At 39.2% G+C, this 17,091-nt stretch overlaps 1 protein-coding gene across 4 annotated transcripts in view; it reads left to right on the top strand.

The window, feature by feature from the left end:
* Positions 1-211: 211 nt before the first annotated feature.
* The window catches only part of Klhl13 (kelch-like family member 13), a 157,259-nt gene continuing 140,379 nt past the window's right edge, over positions 212-17,091 (top strand). For 2 of the 4 annotated variants that reach the window (NM_001401133.1, NM_001401131.1), the window contains 2 exon segments: positions 212-319; positions 3,673-3,790. The gene's annotated coding sequence lies outside the window, so the exon portion shown is untranslated. 4 annotated transcript variants of the gene reach the window in all.

Genomic DNA, 17,091 nt, shown 5'->3' with positions numbered 1-17,091 from the left:
TCCGGCTTCCGGGCCCAGCCTTGCCTCTCTTTGGCCGAGTGTTCAACTCGGACCCCACACACCGTCCTAGCCCCAGCCTCCGCGCAGGCGCCGCCAGGGCCACCCCTGCCGCCATGTTTCCCCCGCCCACTCGCTCCCCTCCCACCATTCTCCGTCCCCTCCCCTCCCCAGCTGGGCTCCGGGTCCCCTCCCTTATCCCCCACCCCCCGGTGAGGTCAGGCGGAGGCTCTGCCGCTGCGGCCGCAGCAGCTCAGCTCCCATTCCCAGGCAGCCTGGAAAAGGGACTTTGGCAAATAACTGGAGCGGCGTTCGGGTTAGGGTAAGCAATCTCCCACTGTCTGAAGACTGGGCGAAGTGGCTAGGGTGACCGGGGGAGCAGCGGTGCGGGTGCTTGCGCCTCGCAGCAGCAGGGGACCCGGGCTGCGCTGCGCGCCTCCCTCTTTGGCCTCTGAGCGCAGCTGCTCTCGGAGGAGCGGCTGGGTGCAGGGACTCGGCAAACAAGGTGAGGCAAGATCCCGAAGTCTCGGGGGCTCCATGAGCTTACCCGCCTTCTGCGCGACTAGGAGTTGGGATCTGTACCGGAACGGCAAGGCGGGGAACACGCTTCGCTCTTTGCCTCCCGGGCTTATCTCCACGCTTTGCACTTACAGGTCCTTTTTGGCTGCACTAGAATCCTGGGTACCTCTAGGCTCCTAGTCAGAACTCAGTTTTTCTGTGCTTCTTTGTCATCCCTCCAGGATCTTCTCTGGGTTCCCCTATCGCTTCCCCGATCCTCTGGGGTTCCTCTGTCAACCTCAGCCTCCCTGTCTCTTGCCCTCTAACACTTTCTACTTTGTGCTTCTGATCCATCCCGCTTTCAGAATCCTAACTTGAGAGACTCCGCTGCTTTCTCCCTGGTCAAGAACACTTTCCCCCCCTTCCTTCCGAGCTTTTAACTTAGTTCTGACTGTCTTCAGCTCTAAATTTCTTGACTTTTTTTTTAAATCACAGTTTTCTTGGAGGCTTACAGGGTTTAAGCCTATCGTTTACAGAAAAAAAAAATTGAACAGTTTCTTTATTAAATATCATTTAATAAGCATCTTTTGAGGAATTTTAAGATTTCTTTCTAGGTTTTAATAGCCTAGTCTAAAACCCAGTCACTTAAAATGTGTGTAAGTGGTTGTATACAATATTCTTTCATAGCCCTAACCTCCTGGCCGTGGAGCAGGCTGCACTGAAGAAGGTCTGGTGGGGTTTGTAAACCTGGCTTCATTTCTCTAACTACAAATTAGGATGTTCATCATTTAAACATACTTAGAGGATGACTTTAGATTTTTGGAGCAAGTCACCCAAGTTAGTTATAGACTGGTTACTAAGCACACTGAATGGGAGCTGAGAGGCCTTGGGGTTTAAAACTACCTCTGTTGGGAGGGTACCTGCCGTTTAAACAGAAGCCACAGTTTCATGTAGTACATTTTAGAACCTCCTAACTCTTTAGAAAACCATCAAACCGAATCAAGCCCACTAGTTTTTGCTGGTTCACTTTCTTGCCCATGCAGTTGCCATGTTAGTTCCTGTACTGGGCTTCATTTGCTCATTTCCACGCTGTAATTAGTGTGAGGAAAATTGAATGGAGAAGCTGAAAGTGGAGGCAGATACCAGTGAATGAGCACATGCTGACGTAGGCAGCTGTGTTTTTAGAAATAGGCTTTATCTGGTGCTCAAACTTGAAAGCTGAGAAAAAAAATGAGTTAAAACAGTTATGACATCATTTTATATCTAAAAATATTAGCTCCTTTAACCATAAGTCCTTACACTTAACAGTGATAGATTTGTTTGCTGAATGCATGACCAGGTGCTGCCATTGACACAACAGGTCACTAATTGGCAGCAGTCTCAGAAGCAACCAAGTTAAGAATAAAAGATGGTGACTACATTTTGCTCTCCTGGTAGCAATTTTGAGGTCTGGTAGTGTGGCAATGAGAAGAGTTTCAGCTGCAATATCAAACCATACATTTGTAAATAGACAAGAACTTCAAATGCTCAGTATTTTTAAGCTGCCATTTTTATAAGCAAATTTTTAAACTGTGTGGTGTGGTTCTATCGGTTTTAGTCAATGTTTTGAAGAAAGTAATTTTCCTAAGAGTAGTAATGGATCTCAATTATTTTAGTTAGGTAACTTGCCTCTGATACTTCCGTTTCCAGTGGATTTCTAGAGTTCATTTTAGTTCTATTAAAAAATGGAAGATCAGTAGTGGTCGTGGTGGTGCCTGATTTTAATCCTAGTACTCAGGAAATGGATGTGCGCAGATCTCCATGAGTTCGAGGCCACCGTGGTCTAGAGATCGAGTTCCAAGACAGCCACAGTTACACAGAGAAACCTTGCCCCCTACCAAAAAACAAATACATCACAAAAAGGTAGATGATAGGGAAAGGTACTTATTCTAGTAGGCCTAGCATTTTCATTTTGGGGGATAACTATTTTCGAGAAGTATATTTTGTTTGTTTTCCCTTTGTGATTATTATTATTATTAAGCCTAAGCTAACAGTGCCACTGATCATGACTTTATTGAGAGACTCTGCTATTCATTTTTGCCTGGAAGATAAAAAAAATGCAAGTTAGCCATAAGCATTTTTCTCTGTATTTTCAATACTTGAAGATTGTTTGACACACTTAGAGATTACAATACTGAATATTTCTTTTTCATTAAAAAATTATAAATGGGTCTCACACAGCCCATGCTGGCCTTAGAGTTGGTATGTAGCTGAGGAAGAATGACCTTGAAGATATGATCCTCTGATCTCAGTGTTTGGATCACAGACCTCAGAACCAGCTCAGATGAATAGTACTAAATCTAACTTCAACGTCTGCTCAGATTTCCGTCTTCTTTTGCCTTTATATTATGTTCATTAAATTGATTTGCAGTCCTGAAATGAGATTAACGTAAATATTCAAATTGTTCCGTTTGTGATATTTAATATATTAGTAAAATCTTTTCGGCATCTTGTTTTTGGTGTAATTCTCTTGTTTGTTTCTCCAACATGATGACAACTCAGCAGAAATCACATTTTTAAAAAGCATAGAAAATGTGAAAAAAAAATGAACAGCCTAGAGTAAACTTTTCAAAAGTAGAGAAAATGGTTTTCACAGAGTTACAGATATTTATATCAAGGAGGTTTTTAAATATTACTAAATAAGTTAATATTTCTTGGCATAAAATCTGTTGAAAGTCTCCTGTCTTCCAAGGCTCTGTATATTAGCCACGATATAAAACCTTGTAAGTCAGTGTCCATATAGCTTATAAAAGGAGCAATAAAGAAAATACACAGAATATAGAAAACTCGAAAACACCTAGCTCCACGCGGGTGGTGTATGGTAGTTAATGTTCATCGGTAGTTTACGTAGATTAAGAAATATCCAGAGCGTCGGTAAAACATTTCTTTGGGTGTGTCGGTAAGAGTGTTCTAGAATAGTGTCTGAATCTGAGTGGACAGGTAGGGAAGACCTGCCCTCAGAGTGGGTGGGCACCATCCAATTGGCTGCAGAGAGCAGATAAAAGACTGTGAAGAGCGCCACTTCGTCCCTTGCTGCCTCGAGCTTTGGACCTAGGCTCCACTCTTCTCCAGTGGCCCCTTAGGCTCTTAGGCTTTAGGCCTTCCTTAAACTGAGTGTTTTGTCCTTTGTCTCCCTAGTGCTGAGGCCTTCAGTCCGGGACTGAGCTCCACCGCCAGCGATCTCTGAGTATCCAGCTCTCAGACTGCTGTGGGAAGCGACTACCGTGGGAAGTCTCTGTTGCTGCTACTCTACTCTGTAAGTCAATTAATACCCTTCTATATACCCCCTTTTAGACTTACTCAAATCTCCTATTCTGTATCTCTCCCTGGAAGACTCTGGCAACTATATAGCTTCTTGGTGAAGGGGCAATGTTGGAGCACAGCCTAAACAGAAGAGGGAATGCATTTACTTTCTTAAAATCTGGGACCATGGGGGTTGAGGATTTAGCAAGTGCAAGGCCCTGGGTTCGGTCCCCAGCTCCGGAAAAAAAAAATCTGGGACCACACCTGGCCTGGTGACACAGGCCTTTATCTTTAATCTCGGCAGTCGGGAGTCAGGGCGTTGGATCTCGGGAGTCAGGGCGTTGGATCTCCGTGAGTTTGAAGCCAGCTAGGTGTACATAGTTCCGGGCAACAAGAGCTACACAGTAAAGCTCTATTTTTTTTAAATCTGGGAATACATTCTCTAAATCTGCGAACGTTCAGACATAGGATTCACGAAGAGCAGAAAGTTGGTGTGCTAAGAGGCCTTAGAAAGTGTTAGAGATAATAGAGAATTTGGAATAGAGAGAATTTGGAAATCCTCGGAAAGAATTTGAATTTGATTGTCAGAACAACGGAAAGCCGTTAGGGAATTTGAAATTGTTGGCTTAAAAAAAAAAAGAGGAACTTAAAACATGTTTTACAGAGCATTAAATTGAATACCTGGTTCAGTCATTTACATTAATACCCAAGAATAAAAACTTTGTAAAGTTTGTTAAATAGCTAAGTGATTCAGTTCTACCCTGTTTAAATAAAGGACTCCAGGACATAGAAACTCTAGGGTGTGTTCACAGCAGTTCAGGCGGTCCAAGCAGTCCCCTTGCCTCTGGCAGTTTGTCATCTGTGCTGCTAGGTGAGTTGTCAACAAGAGAGCTTTGCCAGACCTGCTGGCCGAGACCTATAATTACAGCCCTGAGGAGGCAGAGGCAGGCAGATGTCTTTTCTAGGGCAGAGTTGTCGCAAAAGAACCAGAAATCCCACCACCACATTCCAGCAGCCCATTGTGCTATTTTAAGAATTTGTTTTTCCAGGACTGATTTGTTAATTTCTTAGAAATATGTTTCTTTTGGAAGGCTGGAAATTTCATTTGTACACAAAGGAACTGTTTGGGTTTTTTAAAATACCATTTGGACTTTTAGGAGATTTTTTTGTGCCTTTTTAGCTGTTGCCCCTGTAACATTTTCATCTCTCTGTTCCTTTATGCTTTGAGTTTAGGCTGTCTTAAAGGCCTAGTGCTTAAGTTGGATTTTATTTCTCTAAGCCTTTTATTGAAAGCTATCTGGATTCGATGTGATTTTCTTTTCTTTTTGGTCGCAAATAGGAGTAAGTATGGTTACTAACATCCCATAGGAGTCAATTCTAGTGTTGTGGAAGAATTTCCTGTAAAATGACCTCTAGCGCCTCCTGTAGGTTCAACTTCGAATTCCTGAACTGAGCAAGGCCAGATCCTTCATGGCTTGACTTTCTAGATTTTCCAACATTTTTTATCTTTGTGTTTTATAAAAGAGAAAAGGAAGCTAGGGATGTGTTTGCTAGAGGGGTGGTATGGTGTGGGGAAAGTGGGGGGCCCTCTATTGGCCCATGCTGAGTCATCCCTTCCCTCTGAGGTACCAGCCACATGGATACAATATAGAGTTTATTTAGGGCAGAGGGAGAGGGTAGTAGAGACAGAGAAAGGGAGGGAGGGAGGGAGGGAGGGAGGGAGGGAGGGAGGGAGAGAGAGAGAGAGAGAGAGAGAGAGAGAGAAAGAAGAAGGAGGAGGAGTAGGAGGAGGAGAAGGAGGGGGAAGGAGGGGGGAGGGGAAAGAAGGGGAGGGGAAAGGAGGAGAGGGGAGGGAAGGGAGGGGAGGGGAGGAGAGAAGGAGAGAAGGAGAGAAGAGGCCGGCCATGTGGCCATGAACAGGTAGAGAGAGGGGGGAGGGGAATGAGGAGAGAAGGGACAGAGATGGACTTAGATAAGAGGGTAAGAGAGTGAGAGAGAGTAAGAGAGAGAGAGAGGAGGGGTCAAACAGCCCCTTTATACTCAGTTGCCGGGTAACTAAAGCCTAGAAGAAATGCTAACATTTATTATTCTCATATAGATTTCTTTCGGTTTCAAGGGGTTTTCCCAATATGGAACTTTTGTGTTTATAATTTCTTTGTAAAATTATTTTTCTCTGTCATTTCAAATCTCAGCACTGTTCAAGGAACACTTTAAATATCAGGTGAGTAGTGGTCATCAACTTGTCCTATGGTGACATTATTAAGTTTATTTGATACCTGGCCGACTCTACACTTGCTGCTGCTTCTGTGAAGGTGACTGGGACCTCATCTGTTTGCTGCTTGTTGGTATCCCAAGCACCAAGCACATGATTTATCCTTCTAGTTACTTAAGAATGAATAATGGCTTGTGATGGGTCTCCTGTTACATTTGCACGTCATATCATTTAATGCTGTTTTACATTTTACATCTCTATCTGGTATTCTAAAGCAGTCTAAGGGAGAGTTTATTTATGAAGCATAATCTTTGAGAACATAGACACTGTAGCTAGGCAGCTTCGGTTCTAAGTCTATCTAGGACACTTGGTAGCTGGAGGCCTTGGAGTGATGGAGTACCATAAATACACCTCAGTTCATTATTAAAGTAAGGCAAACTAAACTTACTCCTTTGGATATTTTAAAGTTTAAATTAATTGGCTCATGACTGATTTGAAACCTTCAGATTTCCAAAGTTGTAAAAGTTAATAAAACTCTCATTTGATAAGTTAGGTGCTAAAACTCAAGTGGTAACAAAATATAAATTTTAGATATTAAGATATTTTTCTCCTTAGTGGTAGACTGTTTATTTACGTGGAATTAGTAATATGCTTAGGAAATAGCACTATAGACTCTAGTGGAGAATTACATTATATAGAGTGATACAGGTTATTGCCTATCTGAAGGGCTGGACATTTCTGAATTGGGATTCTACCTGGCACTGAGGTTTTTGGATAAGAGACTGTATACCTTGTCTCTTCACAGTGAAGTGCTTAAAGCAGGGCTTGCACATATTTGTAGTAAGCTGTTGCTGTGGGTAGTGGAGATTAGGGAGGTAAATAAATTACTTCATCTTCTCCGTACTTTTCTCATAATGGCTATCATATAAATTGTAACCATATAAATACATGCCGATTTATTCACACAGCTCTCAGTAGAAAGGGCTGTCTGTCTGTTCCTTATATCAGAAGAAAACAGATATAGCAGGGTTACACAAGAGAAAGTAACCAAAGCCCTGATCTGTCAGTACTGGTACTCAGTACTTGGTGCTCAGTGGTCTAGAGCCATGTTTATAGAATATTTTTGTGTTTCATTTGTTATTTAAATATTCTACTGTTTTTTACAACAAGGGAGTCTTTTTTGGGGTCAGAATTCAGTTAAGATGTGTTTATTCTGATTATATACTCCTTGTTGCGATTTCTAAACATTTATTAAATTCATAATATATATTAAGAATTTGTATTAAAAACAGAAGAAAGGTACCAGATAATTGAAACTTAATTCCTAGTCCAGAACTATTCATAGTTACATAGGACCATGAGTGTTTAATATAATTTTTGATTTTTCTTTAATCTTTAAATAATATTAAAAACATGCGAAAAAGACCTAACTGACCTTAGTGTCTATTACATGAATCTTTACTTATCACAACCTTCTCTTCACTACCTAATATCTTTGCAGCTATTTCATTCTAACCTGACTTAATGTGGGGCTTCCCCTTCTCTGAAGGGAAAGGAAAGGGGTAATGGAGGAAGGGATTTGTAAGGAGTGTACTGAGAGGAGAGGGAGGGACTATGATTGAGATGTAAAATGAATAAAAATAAATCATTGGAAAAACACTCAGATGAAAAGTAGAAGAGAATTTGTTTCTTTTTTTTTTTTTTTTTGGTTCTTTTTTTTCGGAGCTGGGGATCGAGAATTTGTTTCTTAATAACCAAAATTGTGCTGACCAAAATGATAATTATATGACATATCAAATAATTATAAAACATAACTAATAAAGACTGTATATTTTATTAAAGTTATCTTACATTAAAAAACTAGTTTTAAAGATCACTCTTATCCATATTTGACAATCATTAATGGCATTTTTTTATCCTTTCACTTTTGTTGATGCTATTTATAATTTTATGTCTCAGTGGATGTTTTTCTTGAATGTTCTTTCTGTTGAAATTGAGCCCTTTTTCTGCCAATTAATTGAACCTAATATATATGAAATATGTACAGTGTTTCTCAGGCATTATTTATTTATTTTTGTTTGTTCACTTTACATCCTGCTCACTGCCTCCTCCTGGTCATCCCCTCCCACAATCCTTCCACCATTTTTCATCCTCTTCTCTGAGAGGATGGGCACCCCCGTGTATCCTCCCAACCCTGGCACTTCAAGAGTCTCTCCCACTGAGGCCAGACAAGGCAGCCCAGCTAGTAGAACATATCCACATGCAGGCAAGAACATTTGGAGTAGCCCCTGCTCCAGTTGATTTGGGCCCCACATGAAGGCCAAACCGCACATGTGCTATATATGTACGGTAGGCCTAGGTCCAGCACATTGATTCATAACAGTAGCTAAATTACAGTTATGAAGTAGCGATGAAAATAATTTCATCGTGGGGGGTAACCATGACATGAAGAATTACATTAAAGAGTCACAGCATTAGGAAAGTTGAGAGCCACTGCAGTCTGAACTAAGCATACAGAATCTTTATTCATTGTTCTTTCCCCTACTCCAGCTTCCTCAGAATGGAGTGTATATACTGAATGAACAGGATGGTAATATAGTTTGCCACCTGAGATAGAAAATAAGTCAGTTTGTATTTTAAAAATCTTTTTTATTTTATGTGTATTTGCCTGCATGCACATTACTGTCTGGTACCTATGAAGGCCAGAACAGGGCTTGGGGAAGACCAGAAGAGGGCTTTGGGAGGTTAGAAGAGGACATTGAATGTCTTGTGACTCCAGTTACAGGTGACTTTGAGCTGCCATATGAGTGCTGGGAATTGAATCTTGGTCTTCTTTAAGAAGAACTAGTGAGTCTTCTATCTAGCCAAATTTATATTTCATCAGTCACATATTTTATATAAAGATTCAGAAGATTAACTATTTTTTAAATTTACATATGTGAAAATACTTACACAAACTCAGATATACATTGTACTTTGAAATATAATATTCACGAGAAATTTAAGTTAAACCCCAGTATTTCTTAGTAAGTCTCTCCAGGGACAGTTATAAGTGTGTGCTTACCCTGCAAAGGTTATCGAGGCCATACTGTAGTGCTAGAATATGTTCCTTTAAGTTAAATACTCATGGGTCATTACATTTCCATCATGATGTGTCAAAAATATCATTGGTGCTTTTCTCAGTTACCCAAAAGGGTTACATGCTGTTTACTCGATAATGGCCAAAATGTTAACATGTTTTGAATTCCTAACATTGGTGTGTAAGAAGTAAGACTGACAGTGAGGGATTAGCTGAGGAACCGATATCTTCAGAAGAGTGATTATTAGAACACAGTGAGCATCAACTGAAACTACACAGTTGATGGGTCAGAGCTGTGCCCTGTCGTGTGAGCACTTGCTGATTTGAAGTTATCTTTGCTAAGTTTAAATTGTCTTTTGTTTACAACACAAGTATACAATGTGTTAATTGCTAACTACTGGCATATTTGAAGCTAGATCAAAGTTAAGGGTTGCCTTGACTTTGATTTTAAAAGTTTTCTACAACTTCAGATGGTTTGCGAAATAGGGCAAGTTGCAGTGCAGTAGTTTAATGTGCTACAAATGAGAAAGATTAAAAAAATAAAAAGCAAGTTATAAAGGGGGGGGTGAAAGTAAGCGGGATAAATCAGCCAGTAAATCTTTCAACTGTTTTTCATCATTGCTGTCCCACTTTTAGTGCTTTCTCATGCCAGATGCAGTTCCTGGGACTTGACATCGCTGTGCTGTGTTAGTGCTGAAAGATTGTAAAACCCATGGGCATAGAGGAATAGAGGATGGTGATTAAGTCAAAGCCTTTGCAATCTACAAGGGAGGGGCTTTATAGTCTATTCAGTAAAAGTGGGTAAGAGAGTTGTGCTTTTTGGATCTGCTGTAGAAAAAATAAGCAAACATTGCTAAAGATTTTGGACATTTGTTCTACTCTGAGGTGATACTAAGTGGGAAGACAGTGGACAGTGATAAGTATTAAATAAGAAATGTAGTGCACTGTGGTACACATTTAATCCTAGCACTTGGAAGGCAGAGGCAGGCAGATCTCTGAGCTTGAGGCCAGAGTGGTCTACAGAGTGAGTTCCAGGACAGTTAGGGCTACAAAGAGAAAATCTGTCTCAAAAATTCCCAAAACAAATAACAATAACAAAACCCATAAAGAAATGCTCATAAAGCACCCAGAACAGCTCACATCACACATTACAAAGAACTACTCTTTTTGTTTGGTTTATTTTTATTTTCTTAAGATGATTTTTTTCAACCTGTAGTGTATACTGGCCACAAATCCTTGATGTAGCTCTTGCTGCCCTTGAACTTGGGCGCAGTCCTCTTGCCTCTGCATCCTGAATTCTTTGGTTTTAGACATGCACTACTATGCTTGGTCATTTATTCTTAGTGCTAGTTCTTCCTAAATTAGTGGCTAAATTGGTTGAAAATATGGCCAAACACACAGGCACTGCCATTTATACATAGAACAGAAAAGTGAGAGATAATTGTGTCTTTTGTGTTTATGATAGCCTCATCCTAGCTAAAAGACCATTTTAATATACTTAGAATAACATCAATTTTCTGACAGTCATGAAATTTATGGTAAGTTTATGACACTTTATTCACATATATGTTACTTTTTACTTTTTTATTTCTTATTAGTTGTCATTACTCATTTGTGTTCTTCAATTTTTGAAAGCTCTATTTTTGTCTTTTAGTCTTTTATTGATATTTTTAAGCTTATAAAATAATCTTTCATTATATTTTCCTACATCTATATCATTGTATTGTAATTGGACTGTGTTCATATTTACCTTCTATTAACCTAGCTTATCTCCTCACCCACTTCTTGCTACTCTCCTTCCTCTTCCCAAATAGTACCTACTTGGATTTTATGATATATTAAATCTAGGTCTCATAATGAGACAGAACATGTGACATTTATTTTCTTCCCCAGTTATTCTATCTTGTTCCCACTTCTCTTCCTTTGAACAATCACTCTCCCTTTACAATCTTTTTTATGTGTGTGTGTGTGTGTGTGTGTGTGTGTGTGTGTGTGTGTGTGTGAATACATGAGAAATTTTGTCTGGTTTCTGGTTTATTTCTGGGTATGTCCATATATGTAAGTATGTGTATGTGAGTGTCTAAAGAGTTCAGAAGAATGCATAGGCTCTTGGGGCTGAAGTTACAGGAAGTTCTGACTTCTCCAATTTGAGTGCTAAGGCATGGAATGCCAGTCATTTAGAAAAGTAGCAAATGCTTTTAACCCCTGAGCAATCTTTCTAGGTCCCATGACTTGTTTCATGTCTAGTTCCATCTATTTTCTTATAAATGATGTGATTTCATGTGTATATATGCTACCATTTCTTCATTTTAAAAAGATTTATTTTAACTGTGTGTGCTGACACGTGCACACGTGTGCGTATGTGACTGGCCGGCTGTATCTCTGTTTGTCCTGCACTCTGGAGTTGCTGGTTGCTGTGAGCCACCAAATATTGATTCTGAAAAAGAACTTGGATCCTCTGTAAGAGTTGTATATGCTCTTAACCATTTGGCCATCTCTCCAGCCCCCAGTACCCCCTTTTAGGTTCAATTTTTATTGGCATATTCATTGTATATAGTTATTTGTAATGCCCTAGATTTTCATATCCAGCACTGCAAAAATCAAAAAAGTGGTTTTGGAAAAATTAGTTTTATTATACCCTTAGAAGAAGTTTTTTAACTGTTAAAACAATCATAATACCTTTTATCATAGACCATGCTTTCTTTCTGCTAAAAATTGTTTATTGATATTGCAGGGTGTCTGTGATCTAGGCAGTAGAAAGAGTATTACCTGTAACAGAGTATTTTCCTTTTGAAGTGTAGTTATCATTTAATTTATCTTTGTGAAATATATATATATATATATATACACATACATATACACAGTGAGTTTGAGTTACTTGCTATGAGGAGCAGCTAGGAGTTGAACATGTTTCATTTCTAAGCTAATGTATTAATCATCTTAGAAGCTCTAGCAGCACACCTTTAATCCCAGCACTCAGGAGGAAGAGGCAGGCAGATCTCTGTGAGTTTCAACCCAGCCTGGTCCACAGTGCAAGTTCTAGGACAGCTAGCGCCAGACAGAGAAACTCTATCTCAAAAGAAAGAGCAAGAAAAGGAAGGAGAGGAGAAGGAAGGAGAGGAGGAGGAGGAGGGGAAGGAGGGGAAGGAGGGGGAGGAGGGGGGGAGGAGGAAAAGGAGGAAGCCGAAGCAAGCAGCAGCAGCTATTTAGCCCAAGGATCTTTTACTAGCTTTAGTCTTTTAATTAACAAATTGAAAGTAAAAGAGCAGCAGTGGAAATACCAGCCACCATTCTATATCTGTACACTTTCTTATACAACTTGGTATTTATTAAAATGGGTTTTGGATAGGGTAAGAATTTTTCAAGTGCCTTTTGGCATCATACAGGTGCAATATCCACTTAAACATTAATGAATAGGCATTTGCTTAACAGTGACTTGTAAAGCACTGTACTTTAAAATGCACACACTCTCTGGAAATAACTTACAGTCTAGCCAGGGACTGATGAGAACATGAGATAATTTGATGTCCACCAGTGTTGATGATGATAGTGCAGATCACTGAATTGTTCTAATTGTTCTAATGACATGAGCCTAGCATTATTCCAAGTACTTTGAATGTATTTACACATTTAATTTAAAACATAACAGTGTAAAGAGGTAAGGACTGTTGTTCCCATATCTAATAGAAGGAGAAGCTGAGGCATTATAAAGTTTAGATACATTTCTGAAAGTATCGTATCTAATAAATAGAATAGTTAGGAACAAAATCTATGCTGTTTAATTTTAAGCCTCATTTCTTTTCTGTCTGCGAAAGATGACATATAAGAGAGTGTGATAGCTAAGAAAGCATATAAAAATATAGTTTGTAAAAATGCCAAGGAAAGTAGTAGCAAGAATGCTTTTATATACTTATGGGTATTTTGAATGATGGTGCACTTGGAAGCCAGAAGAGGGCATTAGATTCCCTACAGAGGATTGTGAGCTGCTATTTAAGTGCTGAGACTTGAGAAAGAATCCTTTGGAAGAGCAGCAAGTGCTAGAATCTGCAGAGACATCCATGTAGATCTGTGACAAGATATTTTTAAGAAGTTGCTTCTGAACGGGGGACTTACTGAAAACCAAGGAAAACATTTCTTAATATTTTCATACCCAGTTTTTATAAACAGTTGTGAATGTCTTTCAGGGTATCTTGAGTTGTATAACGTCAAAAGATGTGTGTTCCTTTTTAAAGATTTATCTTTATTATTTATTAATGTATATGTGTACATGTATGCAAGTACCTGCAGAGGCCAGAAGATGGCAGCAGATCTCTTGGAGCTGGAGTTACCAGTGGTTGTGAGCCATGTAATGTGGGTGCTAAGAACTTGGTCCTCTGAAAGAACAGCAAGTGTTTCTTAACCACTGAGCAATCTCTCCGCCCCCAAACTAGCATTTTTTAAAAATAGCACAAATCAACTAGGCCTGATAATGCACACATTTAATCCTAGTGCTATTGAGGCAGAGGTACACAGATCTCTTTGAGTTTGAGGCAGGCCTGGTCTTCATAGTGAATTCTAGAATAGCCAGGGCTGGGCGAGAGAGCCTGTATCAATACAAACAAACAAACAAAAAAAAAAACCAAAAATACATAATTGGTATACCATATACATTTAATCTATTTGAAGTATACAATTCAGTGGTTTTAGTGTATTCACTGTGGGATTTTGTTTTGAAACAAGGTTCTCACTATGTAGTTCTGTCTGCCCTGGAGTCACTATGTCCAGCAGGCTGGCGTCAAACTCATAAAGATCTGCCTGCCTCCTAAATGCTGGGATTCAAGGTTTAAGGCACCAGGCCTAGCTATTCACTTTACAACAATCACCAACAATCAGTTTCAGAATGTTTCACCTCTCCTGGATGAAAGCAGGTTGTCCAATTGTTCTACCGATTTGTGTATAAACTATCAGACCTCCTCTCAGTCCTCTCAGCATTACTCAGAAGCTCACCCCACCCCCACTCACACACAGTCTAGTTCCAGTTGGCCGTCAAACTACTTTTAATTCCATTTTGAACACATATTCATTGTTCAATGGATTATGGTTTTTTGTTTAAAATGTTTGTATAATTATATTTGTCATCAAATTTTGATATTAGTGCTAAACAAATGTAAGTCAGACTTGTCTTTAAAAATGGAATGCTAAACCCACTAGTGTGACTGGCTGTCTTCTGCTGTGTTTATTCTTTATTATAGACCATAACTAGAAATAGCTGAGAAATGTTATGGGTATATGATGTTATATTATGCCTGGCATAGTTTAATTTGTAGAGTTTGTTGACATAAAAAGAATCCTATGCCTGATTTTGGCTGGAGGATAGTACTGGTGTCCTGTGTTGTGAAAAATGCCTACTATAGTGGATACTGTGTCACTGTGTACAGATACTATGAAATGACGGCCATTTCAAAAACTTTTTGGCTCTTTGCTTTTCAGCCATTCAGCCTTCAGGAAAACTCTAGTTGGTGCTAGATTTGAGGACTGCCTTTCAGTCAAGCTGTAGTTACCCTTCCGTTTATCTGTGTGAGCATTTGAGAAGAAAGTCTGCTTCCAGCTCTTTGTTAAAGGAATAAGTGTGTTACTTTTCAGGGAGGGAATTGCTGTTCAGTTTTTGCTATTAAAAAAAAGTATCTCCATAATGAGTTGTCATAAGCAAATTTTGAGTTAATTTTACTTCTCTTTTGCTTTTTTTATTTTACTTGCTTTTGATTTTACTGACTTTGACTTTCAAAATGATTTTGAAATGTTATTATAGTTGCTTAGTTTGTGCCTACTGTATACATGACATTTCTAAGGACCCTTTCATGCTAAAGTCACCAGACTTTCTCAACAAGATTTGCTGTAAATGTCAAGTGTAGCTTTTAGTTGCTTTGGTGTTTTGTGTGACTTACCATGTACAGCAGAGGCACATGTGCTCGCAGTTGGTAGAGAAAAATAGACTCACACAAGATGGCACTACTTTTTCTAGGAGAAGGAAACCATTTGTATAGTTTAACAGTTCTTAGCTTGTGGGTCCCAACCCCCTTGGGGGTTGGATGTTCACCCTTTTTCCGTAAGGGTTACATATAGACCATCAGAAAACACAGATATTTATGTTACAATTCCTAACAGTAGCAAAATTATAGAGTTATTAAGTAGCAACAAAGTAATTTTATGGTTAGAGGTAACCACAACATGAGGAACTGTAGTAAAGGGTCACAGCATTAGGAAGCTTGAGATAGCCTTATTGCCAAGGAACTTGGTATCACATGGGGTGAGGTAATCAAGATATAGAGTGGATTCTGAAAAAAGAAGATTCTTGACTTAGAATGGTTGCTGTGTATATAATGTTGGTGCCTTTATTATGGCTAGATTTTATTTATTAAGCCTTTATGCTTTGCGACTATATGGAAATATGTTAGAAATGTACTCTTTTAAAGCAGGCCAAATTGTTAAGCAGCAACAATGTAGAGTAATGTGATTGTTGAATTCTCTATGGCTATAATTATTTGTGGATTCAAAAAAGAACCCATTACATTATTCTCATTAACTGTTGCTTCAAAATGGCCTGCTATTTCTGCTTAAAGTAGTGCTTAAAATGGTTTGGAGTAGTAAATGGTTTTGAAGGACTCTTCACGTAGATTAAATCCATCTACTATAGATTTGCTTTATCTTCAGATAATGACTCTCTGGCTTTAATTAACCTTCATATGTTGTAGGCAGGACTTTATTTCTCTGGAAGCAAATGAAGTATTTTATATACATTTACTTGTGATATATTAGTGAGTTCCCTGACAGAGGTGCTGGGATGCATTAGTGACTGATACTGAGGCCTTTGTTCATCTTCTGAGCCAATCACAGTATTCCTCCTTGTTCTTTTTTCTTTTAGAACACTGTATCTAAAGGAATGTAGAAAAGGCAGAGAATCCACATTCTTTTCAATGATATTACTTGGTGCTTGCACACATCACTTTCTCAAATATGTCACTAGCCCTTTTAGACCTGTGGTGACATCTAGCTATAAGGGAAGCAGAAACAATGCTGACGTCTCCTAATAGTTCTGTGCAAAAGCCTTTTCATAATGAGAAGGGAAGAGCATATATTAGAGGATAACCATCAATGTCTCCTATACATTTTCCTAATGTAAACTCTGAATCATTAGTCAATTTCATGAATTTTTCAAAGATGGCATCTTTATAACATTGGATACCTGTTTGTTTCAGAGGTATTGGGTTTTGTTGGGTGTCTCCATTGCTTTGAGGAACTGAAGCAAGGCCAGCAATGCAGCTGTAGCAGAGGTGGCTTAACTTATGGCAGCCAGGAAGCAAAAAGCGAAAGGGGCATGGTATAGGCCCCAGCGGCATGTCAGAATAACCCATTTCCTTCATCGCTTTTACTTCCTAAGTTTCTATCACTTCCCAATAGCCCACTAGATTATGAGCTCAGCGGATTAGCCTAGTGATAAAGTCAGCTCTCAAAATCCAGTTAATTCTTAAAAGCCAAACATCTGAAATATGGCCGTTTCCCAAAGCAAGCATTGGTCCATGAGCATTTGAGGGCTCAAACTATAATAGACTTAAGATTTGCCTTCTGGTTGTCCCTTTAGCTCGTCTCTCATGCCTAGTAATGTTGCAATCTAACTTGGAGCCTTACCCAGCCTTCTTGCACTTCCCCAAACTGGCCACGCTCTCTTAGCTTCACAAATTTGCACTTGCTTCTCTTCTGGAATGCTAACTATTTCCTGTCATTCAGAGTTCACTTTAGATGACATCTCTTCTGGGAAGATTTTCTTGAATCCCTTCAACTTCATAATTCCACTCCAGGGTTTCTTTTACATGTTTATGTAGTGTCGTCTGCTCCTCTTTTTAGCAATGTTTATTATTCTCTTTGCTTCTGTCTTGTTCACACTGGCTTGTGAGTTCATTGAGACAAAAATGTTAGGTATTTTTATTGCTTTGTATGATACCTGACTTAGATTGAAGTTTAATACTTGCTGACTGCGAAAATGGAT

This window comes from Rattus norvegicus, chromosome X, assembly GCF_021556685.1.
Source record: "Rattus norvegicus strain SHRSP/BbbUtx chromosome X, alternate assembly SHRSP_T2T, whole genome shotgun sequence".
NCBI classification, from domain to species: domain Eukaryota; kingdom Metazoa; phylum Chordata; class Mammalia; order Rodentia; family Muridae; genus Rattus; species Rattus norvegicus.
The sequence above is the reverse complement of the archived record's forward strand: the minus strand, read 5'-3'. Positions and strand labels throughout refer to the sequence as shown.